Raw genomic sequence first — 17,208 nt, 5'->3', positions numbered from 1 at the left:
AAGTACCTCCTGTAGCTTTATCACGGGGAGGGGAAAACGATGTCTGTGTCGAAATTGTATGGGTTTTTTGCCAATAATGTTCTTTGGTCTTTTCTAGTTCGACTTGTTATCATCGTCATGATGATCCGAAGATATGGCGGAAACTTTTATTATGGAGGGTCACTTAGAGTAAGAAGTAGGCCGGATGACGTCACAAATAACCGTCGTGTTATGTATTAATGCGCCTCTGAACATGAGAATAGATAAAATGCATCGAATCGATAAAAAAATGTGCGATTTTAGGGTGTGTAAGAAACAGATTACTGCACACGTGCCTTTCAGATAAATTGATCTTTAGATTCCTTTTGAAATAAGTCGTAAGATAAATGGTATCTGACAGACACTCGTGTCGTTATCTAGGTGTACGTAAAATACATTTTTATTAAGTTTGGACATAAAACAATGTAGCGTTTCTTTTGCCCGTCAGTTTAGGGGTTGTTCCACCAGTGATCGTACCCAGGTAAGCACCAAAGGACGCCCGGCTGTAATGACTCTTGTCAGAGAGATTTGTGATCAGCCACAGAGCACACAGGTTGAAAAAGTGGATAATATTCAATGACACTGACACCATACCAGTAACACAGGCTGCAAATTACACTTAACTGTTTCTGTTTTACTTGAAGAGTGTGTGTACAACCGTTGCTTGGTTGACATACGACAAGAACAGTCGTCTTCTACGCGAGTATGGGTTGCTGAAGACCTATTCGATCCCGGATCTTCACGGGTCACATTTTTAATTCATGATCAGTTGTTACACCACCCAACTTATAGGGCGTGTCCTTCTGTCTCCTGTTACCAGGTATGGGTTTTGTCAATGCATTTGTTATGATAGAACATTAATCAGACGGAAGGCCAAATATTTTTTTTGTTAATTTCAATGACGTTACATTTACACTCAGTTACATGAAGCAATGTTACATTCGCCGTTAGTGTACAGTACAAGTGTTGTCAATATACACTAAAATTGTTTTCAATATACACTAATATTTTTTATTTGTTTATATTAGCCTCTTTATCATTCGTTGAATACACAACTATGATCAAGAACCTGAAGAAGTTTCAAATGGTATAAAGCATGTAATCGATATGCTTAGACGTGCTTGAGTTAGTACCCGTGGTACAATACAAACACTCACACATTACATCAACTAAAATAAAGGCATACAATACATAAAAATAGCACTAACATGACGATTAAATGAGGGTATCTTTCACTCTTGAAATACATGCAGTTTCAAATGTTTACTTGTGCTTTGGCGTTGTCTTTGTACGTTATGCTCTTTGTTTACACACGTGATGGTAACCAGGCAACCAACAAAGGCCACTCGGTTGGAATGGTTCTTGTTTGGGAGATTGCAGCAGCCACTATGTTCAAACGCTCTAAAATTCGATAATCTACAGGTTATGTTGACACCACACCAGTAACGCAAGAAGCAAATTACATTGAAGGGAGTGTGTATACCACGTTGATCTGTTAGTGTTATAATTTATCGGTAATCCATTTGTAATCTACCTGTATATTTTTATCGTTTGATCCACATTGCATATCAATCTCGAAAATCAAATGTTCACTTCAACAGATCGATGTTACTGACTTCCTTCTGTCGACTATAGATCGGTCGGGTACGGCTATCACTGAAGTGTACACATGCCTCGTTCTGACTGTGAGCTGTTGGTATGGTGATGTCTTGTATACCGAGTATCAACAAACTAGTCTGTCACACGGTTGTGACTAACAGGCTTATTCGCGTTGAATATTTCTCTTCATGAGACGGTAAGTACTTTTCATCAGCTAAATCACATTTAAACACAAGACACATTTGATAAGGGAGCAGTCTATAATATTTTAGGATCGATTGCCTGTTTGTCCGTTCTGTAATTAGCGCGTGTGTTTGTGTGGGAACTTGTACTAGTCCAGTGTATTTTCAAGTTTTTTGGGCTAGCCCATTGAGATAGCATGCGGCAGATAATAATACTCCGTCGCAGTACACTGACTCCGAGCCGACCAGCCTTTGTTTTATTCTCTTATAGCCGAGCGCCTTGCTGGGTGGCAACAAGTACCATCTTTTATCATATTTTGACATGGCGCGGCCAGGACAGTGAATCACTCACCTTCCGCAACCCGGGTACACGCTCTATCCACTACATCACGGAGGCGACCCTATTGATTGTAAATATATGTGTAGGTAGATGTGGAAGTATTGTTCCATAAAATGGGCAGGACATCAAACTTGTATTTGGTTCTATCGATACTACGTGACATGAACAAAACCCAAGTAACATTATGGTTCTAAAATTGCAACCTGTCGATAACCAAATTGAAACAACCAACAAATAGTATATAATCAATAACTGTATTACAAAATTAACTAGGTTTACAAATCAATACAAAATACTGCAAAGCAATAAAAATGGCAGTACACAAGTACACAATAGAGTCGTACAATATTCAATGGCAGTATATAATATGACAGTGACCAATATCAAATACAAAAATACAGTGGTGATAGCATAAGGCAGTGATAATAGTACATTCACCCAGTGACAGTGGTCAAGCTTTCGAGATGGGCCTTGGCATGGAATCCGGGGTGATAAGTGACCTTCACACGAAAGCTGGTCTTGATGGAATGAAACGTTAGATAGAGGCTTTAAAAATTCGTTACAAAAGCACCACCGCACGTCACCTGCGTACTTCGCTTATGGATAAAGAAAATATAATATCTTACACACAAAACTGAGATACATGTGCAGTCAATTGAATTATGATTTATATAGAATTGGTATAAAAGATCACCCGAACTGTACATGTTCGAATACATGTGAAAATGCATATCATTATCTCATGAAATGTACATTGTTTAGTCATCAGCGTCACGTTATGTTAAACAGCCTTAAAAATATTCTTCATAACATGCCTGTTGATGTACACCTACTGTTATAGGGCAATGCAGATCACGTTGTTACAGAAAAGGAAGCTATATTTAAGTCTCACAGTCTCACAGTCTCTCTCTCTCTGTCTCTCTCTCTGTGTCTCTCTCTGTGTCTCTCTCTGTGTGTCTCTGTCTCTCTCTGTGTCTCTCTCTCTGTCTCTCTGTCTCCCTCTCTGTCTCTCTCTCTCTCTCTCTCTCTCTCTCTCTCTCTCTCTCTCTCTCTCTCTCTGAATAAATATGTTTAAATCAAATCAAACGTTAGATATTATGTGTGTACGATCCAAGAGGCACGCTTTGGCCCCTTCTATACAGTCTAACTAATTTCCAGAATATTCCCTAACACTCCACACCAGTCCACGGTATTCCGGATGTTTACACATCACACTAGCATCTAAATACATTAACTTCCTCAACACTGCTTACATTAAAAAGTACCACATACCCGATAACTAATCCAAGTCGAAATATAAGGCAATGAGCGTCTACTGAATATCAACAGAAACAATGTAATACGGTAACAATCATTGATTAACAGAAAAATACACTGCTATATAACAAGAAAGGAAATTTAATAATATTCAAATATTTATATATATGAAAATTCGAAATCTTTCGAGTCACAGCACAGCAAGGGAATACACATGGAATTGCTCCCTGAAGTGATTCCCTGCTCTCTCTCTCTCTCTCTCTCTCTCTCTCTCTCTCTCTCTCTCTCTCTCTCTCTCTCTCTCTCTCTCATCTCTTATCTTGCTTGAGTAACATAGCGCTCCCCTGTAGCCCTGGTGCCTCAGCCTGACTTCCTCTGCTCACTGTCCTTGTTGACATTCAGGATGCTGAATCATAAAGTAACACTATGCCTCAAAACAAATCATCTTCTTTCAAAACAAATAAACGTCATCATGCGTCGTCATGCGTCGACATGCGTCTTCAAGCGTCGTCATGCGTCGTCATGGTCGAAGCATCACCTGAGATTTCGGATTCTTGCCCAAGATTCATTGTCATCGTATCTGCTAATGGTAACCCTCTTAAATTAAATCTTTTTGCTGTTTCTAAAGGCACTCAGATTGGGTGAACAGGTCACTGAATTCTAGCAGAGGCATTGTCAGAGATCGCGCTCGCTGTCTGTCTGACATGACAGCAAAAGAGATTGCAGCTGAATTGAAACATCAAGGGATCACTGCTGTTAATCGGTTAAGGAGAAAATCAGAAGATTGAGACATTATCCAAAGCAATACCTATTTTCACTCTTTAGTAAGTGAGGTGGTAACTAGAGAGTAGGTGAGGTGGTAAATAGAGAGTAGTTGAGGTGGTAACAAGAGAGTATTTTTACCACCTCACCTACTCTCTAATTACCACCTCACCTTCTCTTTAATTACCACCTCACCTACTCTCTAGTTACCACCCTACCTACTCTCTAGTTACCACCTCACCTTCTCTTTAATTACCACCTCCCCTACTCTCTACTTACCACCTCACCTATTCTCTAGTAACCACCTCACTTACTCTCTCAATAACACATCACCTAGTCTCTAATTACCACCTCACCTACTCTCTAATTACAACCTCACCTATACTCTAGTTACCATCTAACCTACACTCTAATTGCTACCTCACCTACTCTCTAATTACCACCTAACCTTTACTCTACTTACCACCTCACCTACTCTCTGAATAACACATCACCTAGTCTCTAATTACAACCTCACCTACTCTAGGTGTTATTTAGAAAGTAAGTGAGGTGGTAACTAGAGAATAGGTGAGGTGGTAATAAAAGAGTAGGTGGGGTGGTAATTAGAGAGTAGGTGAGGTGGTAATTAGAGAGTAGGTAGGGTGGTAACTAGAGAGTAGGTGAGGTGGTAACTAGAGAGTATGTGGGGTGGTAATTAGAGAGCAGGTGAGGTGGTAATTAGAGAGTAGGTGAGGTGGTAATTAGAGAATAGGTGAGGTGGTAATAAGAGAGTAGGTTGGGTGGTAATTAGACAGTAGGTGAGATGGTAACTAGAGAGTAGGTGGGGTGGTAATTAGAGAGTAGGTGGGGTGGTAACTAGAGAGTAGGTGGGGTGGTAATTAGAGAGTAGGTGGGGTGGTAACTAGAGAGTAGGTGGGGTGGTAATTAGAGAGTAGGTGGGGTGGTAATTAGAGAGTTGGTGGGGTGGTAACTAGAGAGTAGGTGGGGTGGTAATTAGAGAGTAGGTGAGATGGTAACTAGAGAGTAGGTGGGGTGGTAATTAGAGAGTAGGTGGGGTGGTAATTAGAGAGTAGGTGAGATGGTAACTAGAGAGTAGGTGGGGTGGTAATTAGAGAGTAGGTGGGGTGGTAATTAGAGAGTATGTGGGGTGGTAATTAGAGAGTAGGTGGGGTGGTAACTAGAGAGTAGGTGAGATGGTAACTAGAGAGTAGGTGGGGTGGTAACTAGAGAGTAGGTGGGCTGGTAACTAGAGAGTAGGTGGGGTGGTAATTAGAGAGTAGGTGGGGTGGTAACTAGAGAGTAGGTGGGGTGGTAATTAGAGAGTAGGTGGGGTGGTAACTAGAGAGTAGGTGGGGTGGTAATTAGAGAGTAGGTGGGCTGGTAATTAGAGAGTAGGTAGGGTGGTAACTAGAGAGTAGGTTGGGTGGTAATTAGAGAGTAGGTGAGATGGTAACTAGAGAGTAGGTGGGGTGGTAATTAGAGAGTAGGTGGGGTGGTAATTAGAGAGTAGGTGAGATGGTAACTAGAGAGTAGGGGGGGTGGTAATTAGAGAGTAGGTGGGGTGGTAACTAGAGAGATGGGGGGGTGGTAATTAGAGAGTACGTGGGGTGGTAACTAGAGAGTAGGGGGTGTGGTAATTAGAGAGTAGGTGGGGTGGTAACTAGAGAGTAGGTGGGGTGGTAACTAGAGAGTAGGTGGGGTGGTAACTAGAGAGTAGGTGAGATGGTAACTAGAGAGTAGGTGGGGTGGTAATTAGAGAGTAGGTGGGGTGGTAACTAGAGAGTTGGTGGGGTGGTAACTAGAGAGTAGGTGGCGTGGTAACTAGAGAGTAGGTGGGGTGGTAACTAGAGAGTAGGTGAGGTGGGGTGGTAACTAGAGAGTAGGTGAGATGGTAACTAGAGAGTAGGTGGGGTGGTAATTAGAGAGTAGGTGGGGTGGTAACTAGAGAGTAGGTGGGGTGGTAATTAGACAGTAGGTGGGGTGGTAACTAGAGAGTAGGTGGAGTGGTAACTAGAGAGTAGGTGGGGTGGTAACTAGAGAGTAGGTGGGGTGGTAACTAGAGAGTATGTGGGGTGGTAATTAGAGAGTAGGTGGGGTGGTAATTAGAGAGTAGGTGGGGTGGTAACTAGAGAGCAGGTGAGATGGTAACTAGAGAGTATGTGGGGTGGTAATTAGAGAGTAGGTGGGGTGGTAACTAGAGAGTAGGTGGGGTGGTAACTAGAGAGTAGGTGGGGTGGTAACTAGAGAGTATGTGGGGTGGTAATTAGAGAGTAGGTGGGGTGGTAACTAGAGTGTAGGTGGGGTGGTAACTAGAGAGTATGTGGGGTGGTAATAAGAGAGTAGGTGGGGTGGTAACTAGAGAGTAGGTGGGGTGGTAATTAGAGAGTAGGTGGGGTGGTAACTAGAGAGTAGGTGGGATGGTAATTAGAGAGTAGGTGGGGTGGTAATTAGAGAGTAGGTGGGGTGGTAACTAGAGAGTAGGTGGGGTGGTAATTAGAGAGTAGGTGAGATGGTAACTAGAGAGTAGTCGGGGTGGTAATTAGAGAGTAGGTGGGGTGGTAATTAGAGAGTAGGTGAGATGGTAACTAGAGAGTAGGTGGGGTGGTAATTAGAGAGTAGGTGGGGTGGTAACTAGAGTGTAGGTGGCGTGGTAATTAGAGAGTAGGTGGGGTGGTAACTAGAGAGTATGTGGGGTGGTAACTAGAGAGTAGGTGAGATGGTAACTAGAGAGTAGGTGGGGTGGTAACTAGAGAGTAGGTGGGGTGGTAATTAGAGAGTAGGTGGGGTGGTAACTAGAGAGTAGCTGGGGTGGTAACTAGAGAGTAGGTGAGATGGTAACTAGAGAGTAGGTGGGGTGGTAATTAGAGAGTAGGTGGGGTGGTAACTAGAGAGTAGGTGGGGTGGTAACTAGAGAGTAGGTGGGGTGGTAACTAGAGAGTAGGTGAGGTGGGGTGGTAACTAGAGAGTAGGTGAGATGGTAACTAGAGAGTAGGTGGGGTGGTAATTAGAGAGTAGGTGGGGTGGTAACTAGAGAGTAGGTGGGGTGGTAACTAGAGAGTAGGTGGGGTGGTAACTAGAGAGTAGGTGGGGTGGTAACTAGAGAGTAGGTGGGGTGGTAACTAGAGAGTAGGTGGGGTGGTAACTAGAGAGTATGTGGGGTGGTAATTAGAGAGTAGGTGGGGTGGTAACTAGAGAGTAGGTGGGGTGGTAACTAGAGAGTAGGTGAGATGGTAACTAGAGAGTATGTGGGGTGGTAATTAGAGAGTAGATGGGGTGGTAATTAGAGAGTAGGTGAGATGGTAACTAGAGAGTAGGTGGGGTGGTAATTAGAGAGTAGGTGGGGTGGTAACTAGAGAGTAGGTGAGGTGGTGTGGTAACTAGAGAGTAGGTGAGATGGTAACTAGAGAGTAGGTGGGGTGGTAATTAGAGAGTAGGTGGGGTGGTAACTAGAGAGTAGGTGGGGTGGTAACTAGAGAGTAGGTGGGGTAGTAACTAGAGAGTAGGTGGGGTGGTAACTAGAGAGTAGGTGGGGTGGTAACTAGAGAGTAGGTGGGGTGGTAACTAGAGAGTATGTGGGGTGGTAATTAGAGAGTAGGTGGGGTGGTAACTAGAGAGTAGGTGGGGTGGTAACTAGAGAGAGGGTGAGATGGTAACTAGAGAGTATGTGGGGTGGTAATTAGAGAGGAGGTGGGGTGGTAATTAGAGAGAAGTTGGGATGGTAACTAGAGAGTAGGTGGGGTGGTAATTAGAGAGTAGGTGGGGTGGTGTGGTAACTAGAGAGTAGGTGAGATGGTAACTAGAGAGTAGGTGGGGTGGTAATTAGAGAGTAGGTGGGGTGGCAACTAGAGAGTAGGTGGGGTGGTAACTAGAGAGTAGGTGGGGTGGTAACTAGAGAGTAGGTGGGGTGGTAACTAGAGAGTAGGTGGGGTGGTAACTAGAGAGTATGTGGGGTGGTAATTAGAGAGTAGGTGGGGTGGTAACTAGAGAGTAGGTGGGGTGGTAACTAGAGAGTAGGTGAGATGGTAACTAGAGAGTATGTGGGGTGGTAATTAGAGAGTAGGTGGGGTGGTAACTAGAGAGTAGGTGAGATGGTAGCTAGAGAGTAGGTGGGGTGGTAATTAGAGAGTAGGTGGGGTGGTAATTAGAGAGTAGGTGGGGTGGTAACTAGAGAGTAGGTGGGGTGGTAATTAGAGAGTAGGTGGGGTGGTAACTAGAGAGTATGTGGGGTGGTAATTAGAGAGTAGGTGGGGTGGTAACTAGAGAGTAGGTGGGGTGGTAACTAGAGAGTATGTGGGGTGGTAATTAGAGAGTAGGTGGGGTGGTAACTAGAGAGTAGGTGGGGTGGTAACTAGAGAGTAGGTGGGGTGGTAACTAGAGAGTAGGTGAGATGGTAACTAGAGAGTATGTGGGGTGGTAATTAGAGAGTAGGTGGGGTGGTAACTAGAGAGTAGGTGGGGTGGTAATTAGAGAGTAGGTGAGATGGTAACTAGAGAGTAGGTGGGGTGGTAATTAGAGAGTAGGTGGGGTGGTAATTAGAGAATAGATGAGGTGGTAACTAGAGAGTAGGTGAGATGGTAATTAGAGAGAAGTTGAGGTTGTAATTAAAGAGTATGTGACGTTGTATTTAGAGAGTAGGTGAGGTGGTAAATAGATGGTAGCCGAGGTGGTAATTAGAGATAAGGTGATTTAGTAATTATCTCACCACCTAGCCAATCCCACCACACCATTTAGCCCACCTAGACCAGCAGCCCAGGGCATCAACTAGTTCAGATCACAACACAACCTCGCCCAGCCCAGCGCATCACCAAGCCAAGATCAATAACCCACCTAGCCCAGCTCACTACACCACCTAGCCCAGTTCACTACATCACCTAGCCCAGTTCACTACATCACCTAGCCCAGTTCACCACATCACCTAGCCCAGGTCACTACACCACCTAGCCCAGTTCACTACATCACCTAGCCCAGTTCACTACATCACCTAGCCCAGCTCACCACATCACCTAGCCCAGTTCACTACACCACCTAGCCCAGTTCACTACATCACCTAGCCCAGTTCACTACATCACCTATCCCAGCTCACCACATCACTTAGCCCAGCTCACTACACCACCTAGCCCAGTTCACTACATCACCTAGCCCAGTTCACTACATCACCTAGCCCAGTTCACTACATCACCTATCCCAGCTCACCACATCACTTAGCCCAGTTCACTACACCACCTCACTCAGCTCACTACACCACCTCACCAAGCTCACTACACCACCTAGCCCAGTTCACTACATCACCTAGCCCAGCTCACCACATCACTTAGCCCAGTTCACTACACCACCTCACCCAGCTCACTACACCACCTAGCCCAGTTCACTACATCACCTAGCCCAGTTCACTACATCACCTATCCATGCTCACTACATCACTTAGCCCAGTTCACTACATCACCTAGCCCAGTTCACTACATCACCTATCCCAGCTCACTACATCACTTATCCCAGTTCACTACATCACCTATCCCAGCTCACTACATCACCTATCCCAGCTCACTACATCGCCTAGCCCAGTTCACTACATCACCTATCCCAGTTCACCACATCACTTAGCCCAGTTCACTACACCACCTCACTCAGCTCACTACGCCACCTCACCAAGCTCACTACACCACCTAGCCCAGTTCACTACATCACCTAGCCCAGCTCACCACATCACTTAGCCCAGTTCACTACACCACCTCACCCAGCTCACTACACCACCTAGCCCAGTTCACTACATCACCAGCCCAGTTCACTACATCACCTAGCCCAGTTCATTACATCACCTATCCATGCTCACTACATCACTTAGCCCAGTTCACTACATCACCTATCCCAGCTCACTACATCACTTATCCCAGTTCACTACATCACCTATCCCAGCTCACTACATCACCTATCCCAGCTCACTACATCGCCTAGCCCAGTTCACTACATCACCTATCCCAGCTCACCACATCACTTAGCCCAGTTCACTACACCACCTCACCCAGCTCACTACACCACCTCACCAAGCTCACACCACCTCGTCCAGCTCACACCACCTCACCCAGCTAACACCAACTCACCCAGCTCACACCACCTCACCCAGCTCACACCACCTCAGCAAGCTCACACCACCTCGCCAAGTTCACTACACTACCTCAACCAGCTCAAACACCTTGCCCAGCGTATCACTTAGCCCAGCTCACAACACCTCGCCCACTATACTACCTAGCCCATTCTTAACACCAACTAGCCCATCTCACTACACCACCTAGCCCAGCTCACTACACCACCCTGCCCAGCTCACTACATCACCCTGCCTAGCTCACTACACCACCTAGCCCAGCTCACTACACCACCCTGCCCAGCTCACACAACCAAGCCCAATCCACCGCATAACCCAGCCTACTACACACTCCTTCGATATCGCATATATATATACCTACCCTTATTTATTACTTATCTACTCATCTACATATACCAGTACCCAAATTTAGTACTCACGGTCAATCTGCCATACACGATGTTTTTGTTGTGTTTACTCATGAAAATTTTATTCATGCATAACACAAGCCCAATGGGGTTCGTTTTTGATGTTATACCTCGTGACTGAAAAGATAGCTGACATCATATATTTCAACTTGGTGATGATAAACATACGTGCAGGGTGAATAGTGGATATATACTTTTTCCCTTCCAAGATTTCAAACTTAGCAAGTGAGTAATTTGGCAATGTTGAGCACATGAATATTCTAATGTACAATCCATGCGAATGAAATAATCAATAAATTAGTTTGATATATACAGAAAACCTTTTATCAATACCCTTGCAGGCAGTTTAGTAGTATAGGTAATGGGGGTTCTGGACCACTTCCACTGGAGCTAGATTTATAAACCTATGCTGCTACTACAGAGGGAATATTTCATGTAAAAATGATGATGCACACAAATCATCGTCATGACACTTAGCTAAAATGTAATGAAAAGGCCTCTTGCTCACCACTACCTGAACCATTTTCGAACCCTATCAATGCTTCTCTACTACAGAGGGAATTTTTTATGTAAAAATTTAACCGGACATTAGCAGGACATTTGTTTGGATATCAGTATGGGATTGAAATGAAATTGGAACGATTAAGATCAGCCGAATGGTTGACACCATTATGAACTGTTGTATCAAATAATGAAGTAACAAGATTAATCTGGATGAAACCATCCAATTCCATTAAAATGAAATCTGTGACTTCTGTAGAGGCAAAGAACAAAAACTTCCGGAAAGAGTAAGCGTAAGATATTTATACCAGCCCGCTGAACTCGAAGGAGGCCTACGTCACGCAACCGATCCGATTTGGTTCCTATAGATATAACATTAGTCTGTTGGTTATGAATGAAGGAGAGCCTATTCTTTATTACCTTAAAGATGGACCAAGCAGGGCATTTGTACGAGACGAGCTGCTAATAGTTCGCAATGATACAATATTACCACCATAACCATAAGCGTTGGTAGTTACTCCATCCTTATCAATCCATCTCTTTGTATCTAAGGGGGTTAATGATGTCTAGTTCATTCTTAATCCATATATCCTATGATTGACACTTCTTAAAGTGTTCATCTCGTGTTTGAATGTTCTACCATTGAATAATGCTTCTTTATACTGTTTCGTGTTTGCTATGCTTTTTTACCACATACTTCTTAACACCCTTAGCTTTTCTTATCTCTCCATTAACAGACTTCTTTATAGAATATATCTCTGGTCTTAATCCAACATACTCCGCAATTGGGGTCCCAGCACATTCAACCTTCATCTTACCTAATACCTTTTTATTTACTACGCTGTGCAGTGGATTATCTTTTGGGTAATCGCTCGTGTCGTACATATCTATTTTTTCTGCCATATCTTTATACACATCCTTGGTTTCTATTTACATCAACAAAGAATCTGTGTCGGTATATAACACCTCGCATCTATCACAGTATTGCTTTTTAAGTTGGTTGTAATAAAAGTCATACATTAAGTGTTTTGACAAGTCAAGAATACTCACACCAACGTACACAGGTCTGTTGGATTATATATTACTCTTCGGCATATGTAGTGCGGCTAAGTCGTTATCAAATATCTTGCTTCTGTTAAAAGCCGGACTGGCTATATGTTTCCTGAGTCTTTCTTCCTCATTAGATCTAACTAATTTAACATTAACACGCTTCCTTAGATTCTCCATAGTTTCACCAAATACTTAGTTATTCATGAGCTTATACAGATTATTTTCGAAATCGCTGGTAGCCATCTTTCTTAAATCTGTGTTCAGCCTTATATGGGGCTCAATCCAAGGTCTTTGATTAAACTTTAGAGCTCTGTGTATTTTCTTTAGTTTCATACCTAACGATAGATATAACTGCAGATTTCTGTAATCTTATCCATCAAATTTGGTTTCGATTTGTTTTTTCCACGTTAGCTAACCTAGTATTACCCATCAAGGAGAGTAGTATAGGTAATAGGGGTTCTGGACCACTTCCACTGGAGCCGGATTTATATACCTATACTGCTACTACAGGTGGCATTTTTTATGCCAAAATGACTATGCGATTCAATGATAGTCATGAGATTAAGTTAAATTGGCTCTAGCTCACCAATACCTGGGGCCAATCATTGCTTCTATTAGTATAAACATGATGATGTGATTCAACGAAAGTCGTATTAAAAAGAAATATCAATATTAATTAATAATGAATAAAATTTACTATAGCCCATGAGGATATTGGAAAGGTGTAGGAGCAATAAAAAAATTAGCCACCACGGCTAAGGTATCTAAAGATGTGGCCAAGGATTGGTTAAAGAAACAAGCGATGTGGCAAATATATTTACCGGCACCGCGTTATATACCGAGGAAGAAGTTTGATATTTTTACAACGAATGAAGTTCATCAGGCTGACCTCTTGTTTCTTCCCCACGATAAGGTAAAACGCAAAACGTATAAATACGCTTTAACAGTAGTGGATGTGGCTAGTCGATACAAAGAGGCTGAGCCATTAACCTCGAAAGAATCAACAGAGGTAGCTAATGCGCTGAGTCGCATATATAAACGCGGACCACTAAAATGGCCTAAGCTATTTCAAGTAGATCCCGGTCGCGAGTTTATGGGATCGATAACAAAACTGTTAACAAAGCACGATGTCGAAATCAGGCGTGGTGAAAGAGAGGCCCACCGCAGTCAAGCTATCGTCGAAAGATTTAACAGGACATTAGCGGAACGTTTGTTTGGCTATCAGTATGGAATCGAAATGAAATCCGAGCGATTGAGATCAACCGAATGGGTGACACGATTATCAGCCGTTGTATCAGCGCTGAATAATGAAGTAACGAGATTAATAGGGAAGAAACCATCCGATGCTATTAAAATGAAATCCGTGACTTCCGAATCTTCAGCATCGAGGAGCGGCAAAGAACGAAAACTTCCGGATAGAGTAAGGGTAAGATATTTATACTAGGCAGGTGAACTCGAAGGAGGCCTACGTCACGCAACCGATCCGATTTGGTCCCTTAAGACGTATAACATTAGTCGACTGGTTACGAAAGAAGGAGAGCCTATTCTTTATAATCTTCAAGATGGACCGGGTAGGGCATTTGTACGAGAAGAGTTGTTCATAGTTCCCAACGGTACGGTATTACCACCATAACCATAAGCATAGGTAGTTACACCATCCTTATCAATCCATCTCTTTGTATCTAAGGGGGATAATGATGTCTTGTTCATTCTTAATCCATATATCCTATGATTGTAACTTCTTAAAGAGTTCATCTCGTGTTTGAACGTTCTACCGTTGAATAATGATTCTTTATACTGTTCGTGTTTGCTATGCTTTTTTACCACATACTTCTTAACACCTTAGGCTTTTCTTATCTCTCCATTATCAGACTTCTTTGTAGAATACATCTTAGGTCTTAATCCTACATATTCCGCTAAAGGGGTCCCAGCACATTCATCCTTCATCTTACCTAACACCTTTTTATTTACTACGCTGTGCAGTGGATTATCTTTTGGGTAATCGCTCGTGTCGTACATATCTATTTTTTCTGCCATATCTTTATACACATCCTTGGTTTCTATTTCCAACAACAAAAAGAATCTGTGTCGGTATATAACACCTCGCATCTATCACCGTATTGCTTCTTAAGTTCGTTGTAATAAAAGTCATACATTAAGTGTTTTGACAAGTCGAGAATGCTCATACCAACGTACACAGGTCTGTTGAATTTTATATTACTCTTCGGCATATGCAACGCGGCTAAGTCGTTATCGAATATCTTGTTTCTGTTAAAAGCCGGACTGGCTATAAGTTTCCTGAGTCTTTCTTCCTCATTAGATCTGACTAATTTAACATCAACACGCTTCCTTAGATTCTCCATAGTTTTACCAAATACTGAGTTATTCATGAGCTTATACAGGTTCTTTTCGAAATCGCTGGTAGCTATCTTTCTTAAATCCTTATATAGGGCTCTATCCAAGGGCTTTGATCGAACTTTAGAACTCTTATATTAACTCGTGTATTTTCTTAAGTTTCATACCTAACGATAGATACAACTGGAGATTTCTGTAGTGAACTATATATTTTGTCTTATCCATCAAATTTCTATGTTCTACTTGAAGTTTTTCTACGTTAGCTAACCTACTATTACCCATCAAGGAGCGTTGATATTCCGACATCCAATCTTTATTAACCATTAATCTTTCGGGAGCTAGCGGATAACTGTTATGGTCTTTATGTAACGAACTTGGATATTCCAAGTCAACTTCTAGTATGTACCCTTTATTCGCATCATTATTATGGATATCATTCACTTCGATATCATCGACCCATTCAAAACCACCCGTGGGTAAAGGTTGACTCATAGCCCATCCGTACAAATTGTTAGCGTCGAGATATAATATGTGCGTGTCGGGTTTACTCGGATCGTATCCTTCCAATAATTTATTATTAGCCTTAGAATACCTTTTAGCTGCCATCGATATACCCCCTCTTAATCCTTTCTCAATAAACAAGTGCATATCGTAATCTGTGAGTAGTTTTAGTTCTACGCCGGTCTTCTTCAACAATGCATCCCACGATAGTCCGGGACTGGAATAGTACCATGACGGGTCCAAGCCGTATTGTTTTAAACATGTCTTTCTAAATATCTCGAATATATCGGCGAGTAACAGTACATCGGTTTTTAAGTACAGATCGTGATAATCGCCTAAATTCTTACAACCTAATTTATCGCAGACCGTCAGAGCGTGTTCATAATCGGCATCTGTTATTTTAGATTCTGTTAAGTTACTATAGAATGATTCGAGGGGTGGTCATTCAGTTTCTTCGAATCTAGACCAATCATCCATATATTCGTAAGGATATACACCTTTTCTCAGCAACAAATGACGAGTTAACTTATCAGTATATTTATTTGTTATCGCAAAGTCATCAGGATTGTTCGCATTAGCTAAATTGTCCAGGGAAGATAACAGAAACTGTACTGAGTCTATGAATCTAAGCCCATTACTTTGCTTTATTCTAGATTTCCCATCCTTGTCCCTATAATGTATAGGTTTAGTCAACGAGAACGATATGTATTTTTCCATATTATTAGGAATGCACGTTAAACCGCCGCCGGTCTTTGAGATAGCTTGCATAATGAGATGTGAATCGTATCCCCTAAGGTTGTGAAACACAACGGTGATGGGTATTGTTTGAGAATTCATTTTTAGTTTCAAGTTACACTCGTTATGAGCGGCCCCCCGATAATTACCCGTAACGTGGCAATGATCTCTTACAGAATTCCCATCCAGGGGTTTATTACAAACATGACAACTCGTTGACTTCTTATAGGCCCTCGAATCATCCCTCCTCATACACATGGGTTTCTTACACGATAATTTTTCCCTGATTATTCTCTCTTCATTTTGTAGATATTCTAGGAACTTTCCCGCTACATCGGGACCTCTGTAAATCACGGGCGGGTTTGTTTTCCCATCATACCTTACAACTATATATCCAAACCCACAAGGAATATGTTCTTGAGTTTTGTACGTAAAACTACTATCAGTTTTGCGTTCAGTATTTTCTATGGGTTTGATAAGCGCTTCGAAGTGGGCGTAAATTACGTACGGTACTGGCATTTGATTACAATAATGTTCAAATTTTAATATATTTTTTCCCTCTTTAGGCATATCGATCCTGATAGCGGTCTGTCCAACACCTCTACAGTCTTCTATATGCGCTTCTAATAGACCTTGTCTGCTGTATCCATGTAGGCATCTTTCACAGAAATATTTCTTTCCCTTATATTTAGTTTGATCGTATAATAGCCTATTTAAACTCTTTATCCACGTATAATGATATTCACCATCTTTTTCGATCAGAAATGAATTGGTTCTGGGGATATGTTCCGGAGCGGAGCTTATCCTGTGTACAACAATTCCTTGAGAATGTCCGAAAACATTTATAGCTAAATTATTTTGCTTTTCCACTCTATCAATTTGTGATATTGGTGTAGGTTCGTCTATACCATCGAAGTTGAGTCCATCGTTTTGGGGAAAGCTAGAAGGTCTATCCGGATGCTTGTCTACGGGGAACAATGCAGATCTTATCATCATTCTTAAACAGTCATCGGATTTATTTTTTATGTTAATTATGGCTTTTTACTTCTTATATTATGGGGGTAAATCTATATAAGAACCACCTTTGGAGGGCATATAATTTGCTATATCTAAATATAAACTATCGATTTTATCCACACCCCAACCCGAACCTCTATTAGTCCAGCATTCTAAAGTTTCCTGTATCCTCTGAATTGATGTATCTAATGATGCGTTTATAGTATCGGATTCGGTTATAACTTCTTGATTGCTACGGAAATATGGTGCGGTATATTCGGTGCTATCGTCTGTGTTACTTTTACTCAATAACATTTTAATCGTCAGCTGGTATTTTATACTATGTAAATCATCTAACTCCTCGTTAATTTCACTCGATATGATTGGCTTAATATCATTTACATC

Source organism: Haliotis rufescens, unplaced genomic scaffold (genome assembly GCF_023055435.1).
Source record: "Haliotis rufescens isolate VD_foot unplaced genomic scaffold, xgHalRufe1.0.p SCAF_14, whole genome shotgun sequence".
NCBI classification, from domain to species: Eukaryota; Metazoa; Mollusca; class Gastropoda; order Lepetellida; family Haliotidae; genus Haliotis; species Haliotis rufescens.
This window is presented reverse-complemented; position numbering follows the sequence as displayed.